At 39.2% G+C, this 4,712-nt stretch overlaps 1 long non-coding RNA gene across 2 annotated transcripts in view; it reads right to left on the bottom strand.

Annotated features, from left to right (window-relative positions):
- Window positions 1-521: 521 nt before the first annotated feature.
- Window positions 522-4,712, bottom strand: part of LOC122555594 — a 24,001-nt gene continuing 19,810 nt past the window's right edge. For both annotated transcript variants that reach the window (XR_006313317.1, XR_006313316.1), the window contains one exon: window positions 522-1,781. This is a non-coding gene — a long non-coding RNA (uncharacterized LOC122555594). The remainder of the gene's footprint in view (window positions 1,782-4,712) is intronic.

Below are 4,712 nucleotides of genomic sequence, written 5' to 3'. Positions count from 1 at the left end.
AGAATCTAATCTATTATGTTCATTATGTAGTCGCCTTTACTTTGGTGAGTCTAAATGCAGACTGGGTAATAAATGCTTGTCTAGCCAGTGGTGTCCTCATCTTGTGGATGAATTTTAAAAAGCTTCCAGGACTTGTTGCTGATTTTAACAACATTTGCCATAAATTGAATACAAACAATCCCCTTCCCCCTCCACCACGCACTGTTTGTGTTTTGCTGGCTTTGGTCTCAGCAGAACACCATTTCACACCTAATATTTATACTGTTTTTATATAATTAACTCTCCTTTACCACCATTAGTACTTATTTTTCTTTTGTTCTGAGCACTTTCAAATTTTGATCTATTCATTCCTCCTCTGTCTCTGTCAACAGCATAAAACCACCATTTACCAGTACTTTGATTTTGAAAAGTCATACCAGACCTGAATCATTAACTGTTTTTCTCTCCACAGATGCCTCTCAATCTGCTGAGTTTCACCAGTATTTTCTCTTTTTTATTTCAGATTCCCAGCATCTGCAGTATTTTGCTTGTATTTACATATGTTTATCATTTGCATATGCTTAATTTGAAGATAAATGACTGATAGATTGATTAAAAACTCATATAGACCAGAAGCTCACTCGTAAAAATTAAAATTCAAAGTGACCACAATTTAAAAGTTAACATTAGAAGTGAGAAGGGATATATTTTACTCAGAATGTCTATTTAACATGGTATTAAAGGTCTTGATTGTGGTGCTCATGTGGATTGCCTTGTGCTTGTCCCTCAGTTTAAATTCATCCGCTACTTATCTAGCATTAGTCTCTTAAGAGACTGATTTGTCAGCTGATTATGTCAGTGGGACTGTACCAATCATTTTCCAGGCCTCTGGATTACATAATTCTCTAACATAATTGCTACATTGCCACCATAGCCATTCTTTTTACATGTATCTGCTACAATACTACACTAAAAATTAGGAATTAGATTGTTGAGCCTTGGGACAGGAGAGATAATATTTTGACATATATATTTTAATCTTTGTAAAATAAAATTTACAGCCTTATAGATAACATTGTGTGTCAAATTATACAACTATTTGCAGCTTGTTAAATGCATTAGCAATTGAATGATAGAGACAGGAAATGGACACTAATTTTTAAACCTTCAGATGAAAGAATTAGAAACCGTGGGTGTATGCAATTAATGTAGAGGATGACTTAAATTACGAATGATGGATATTTTGTTCAAATTTTCTCTTGAGCTAATGGATGAAATTAAACATAAATTATATAAATATTAAATGTGGATGTAATGAGTGTTGTGTATCAGTTACTGACATGCCACTTTCATAGTTGATTAAGGCTAGTATCTAAATCCTGGATAAGAATTCTAAACTATGATAACTTCAGGTACAGTGTGACTTTTGATGATCTATACAGGCTCTACTGAAAAATCCTTCAGAACCTGTCTATGTGAACAAGCTTCTGCTAAAAAAAAAGTGCCTGTTGTCATGGTGACAGATGTGAATACTTTTTTTAAAAATAGTAGACATTATCTTTGAAAAATAATAGTTATATATATTTTCTTGAAAGTTCTGTTTCCACCACTTTCTTTTTCAGAATGGGTACTGTGATATTTGCTGACCCTTTATTTGTTCAACTACCCAAGTCTGGTCCACACAAAAACAGCAGTTATGCATGTGGAATACTAATAGACAGATAATTATATTCCTAGTGCATTTCAGATTCAGAGGGGGTTGCTTTCAGCCAGGTCATTTGGTCTGCCTCAGGTTTTCACTTCTGGAAAAGAGAAAAACATAAGTTGTATGAGGAAAAAAAAACACGTATTTATATAGCACCTGTCAAAATCTCAAGCTATCTTAAATCTCTTGCCAACCAATTAAGAATTTTTTTAAAGTGATGTCACTGTTGTGTTGTAGAAAAGTGCAGAAGCCAATTTGTGCATAGCACGCTCCCTTTAAGAACAATGAGATGATGACTGAATAATTATTTTTAGGGCTAATGTTTGAGGGATAAATATTGGCCAGGACATGACAGACATAGCTGCACTATGTCCGATTCAGATGGATTTAATAGGCCATTATAAGAACACAGGAAAATAGGAAAAGCAGTGGACCATTCAAGTCCTTGAGGCTATTCTGCTATTCAATGAAATCATGGTTGATCTACGGCTTATATATCTGCCTTTGGCTCATATCCCTTAATAACTTTGATTAACAAAAAGTTATCTGTCTCAGATTTAAAATTAAGAATTGATTTAGGATCAATTGCTATTTGTGGAAGAGAGTTCTAAACACCTTTTGTGTGTAGAAGTGCTTCCTAACATCTCTCCTGAACAATCTGGCCCTAAGTTTTAGACTATGTCCCTTAGTTTTAGAATCGCTGACTCGTTTATCTCTATCTACCCTGTTTTCCTGCTAATATCTTGAAGACTTTGATCAAATCACCCTTTAGCTTCTAAATTTCAGAGAAAACATGTCTAATTTGTATAATCTCTCCTAATGACCTAATCCCTGAAGTCCCCAGGTATCATCTTTGTAAGCCTATATTATACTCCACCCAAGGCTAGAGTTTCCTTCCTAAGGTGTGGTGTCCAGATCTGCTCACAGTACACCAACTGAGATTAATTTTCCATTTTTATTAAATGTTTTTATTTAACATGGCAAACTAAAATAGCAAATCCTTTGGCAGAAGTAACAACAAGCAGTTGCAGCATCTCTGTTTCTTCTATCTTATTCTTCCCAGTATTGACGGTGAACTATTTTGGAACCTTGGCACTTTCCCTGATTTTCCTTATTCCTGACACACTCAATGCTGGTAAAATTGAAACTTCAACTCACCAGCTAGCAAGTAAAAGTTAGCTTTGGTCAGCTGGAAACCAGAGGTAAAGAAAATTCTGATGAAGTGGAGAATAATTGCAGCAGAGAGCCACACAAATAGATTAGATTCCCTACAGTGTGGAAACAGGCCCTTCAGCCCAACCAATCCACCCCGACCCTCCGAAGAGTAGCCCACCCAGACCCATTTCACTCTGACTAATGCACCTAGTACTATGGGCAATTTATCATGGCCAATTCGCCTGACCTACACATCTTTGGACTGTGTGAGGAAACCTGAGCAAACCTACGCAGACATGGGGAGAATGTGCAAACTCCACACAGACAGTCACCCGAGGCTGGAATTGAACCTGGGATCCTGGTGCTGTGAGGCAGCAGTGCTAACCACTGAGCCACCATATCCTTGAGTAAATTATAACTGCATCTAAACTGTTAGCAGACAGCATTGTTCTTCATAGCTGTAGGAAGAAATGAATTTGTTAATGGTTTCTATTATCTTATTTTTATAAACAGATTTTTCACCCCCCACCAAAGATGCTAACCTGTTCTCAGCCTTCACCAGCATATACATTACTCCTGAGTGTTGTCTAAATGGTCATTCTATGTGTAAAACTAAACAATGAATGTCAGCAAGTTATTTTTCCATGTAGACCACTGCAGCCCAGCCCATCCCCGCCCAATTTTGCTTTTCGTGTAAGTGTACATCAAAGCAGAAGTGGTAGCATCCCTACCTTTGGGCCAGAAGACTGAGGCTCAAGTCTCACCTGCTCTAGCGCTGTGTCATAATGTGTCCAAACAGGTTTATTAGAAACATCTTCATCTCAGCAGAGGGATACTTGCAACAGAGTGGTAGTGCCCTCACTTCTGGGCTAGGAAGTCCAAATTCAAGGCCCACCTGCCCCAGACATGTGTCATAACAGCGTGATATCAAATGTCTATTTTGCAGCAGAAATAAATACTTTGTTCATATATTTCTTGTCCTGATCTAAGGATGCCCTAAGTACTTTATAGACCATCAAATTAACTGCTTCATTTTTCAGTGTTATCAGTATTATGTACACACACTGGTGGATAACAAGCAGAAGTAAAAATTTTGAATGATATTTCCCTCATTTTAACTCCGAAGCCAGATCAAGGACACACTTTTGGCCTTACATTGAGATCATCCACTTTAGCAAAGATTGCTAGTTATAAGTGGAGTTATTTGATCTGTATGGTTCAGTACAGGCCTCAGGTGACTTTATGAGGCCCCTTTCAGTCATGAGGAGAAAGTGAGGTCTGCAGATGCTGGAGATCAGAGCTGAAAATGTGTTGCTGGAAAAGCGCAGCAGGTCAGGCAGCATCCAGGGAACAGGAGATAAGCCCTTCTTCAGGAATGAGGAAAGTTTGTCCAGCAGGCTAAGATAAAAGGTAGGGAGGAGGGACTTGGGGGAGGGGCGTCAGAAATGTGATAGGTGGAAAGAGGTCAAGGTGAGGGTGATAGGTCAGACTGGGGTGGGGGCGGAGAGGTCGGGAAGAAGATTGCAGGTTAGGAAGGCGGTGCTGAATTCGATGGATTTGACTGAGACAAGGTGGGGGGAGGGGAAATACCTTGTCTCAGTCAAATCCATCGAACTCAGCACCGCCTTCCTAACCTGCAATCTTCTTCCCCACCTCTCCGCCCCCACCCCAGTCTGACCTATCACCCTCACCTTGACCTCTTTCCACCTATCACATTTCCGACACCCCTCCCCCAAGTCCCTCCTCCCTACCTTTTATCTTAGCCTGCTGGACAAACCTTCCTCATTCCTGAAGAAGGGCTTATGCCCGAAACGTCGATTCTCCTGTTCCCTGGATGCTGCCTGACCTGCTGCGCTTTTCCAGCAACACATTT

Source organism: Chiloscyllium plagiosum, chromosome 12 (genome assembly GCF_004010195.1).
Source record: "Chiloscyllium plagiosum isolate BGI_BamShark_2017 chromosome 12, ASM401019v2, whole genome shotgun sequence".
Classification (NCBI taxonomy): Eukaryota; Metazoa; Chordata; class Chondrichthyes; order Orectolobiformes; family Hemiscylliidae; genus Chiloscyllium; species Chiloscyllium plagiosum.
The sequence above is the reverse complement of the archived record's forward strand: the minus strand, read 5'-3'. Positions and strand labels throughout refer to the sequence as shown.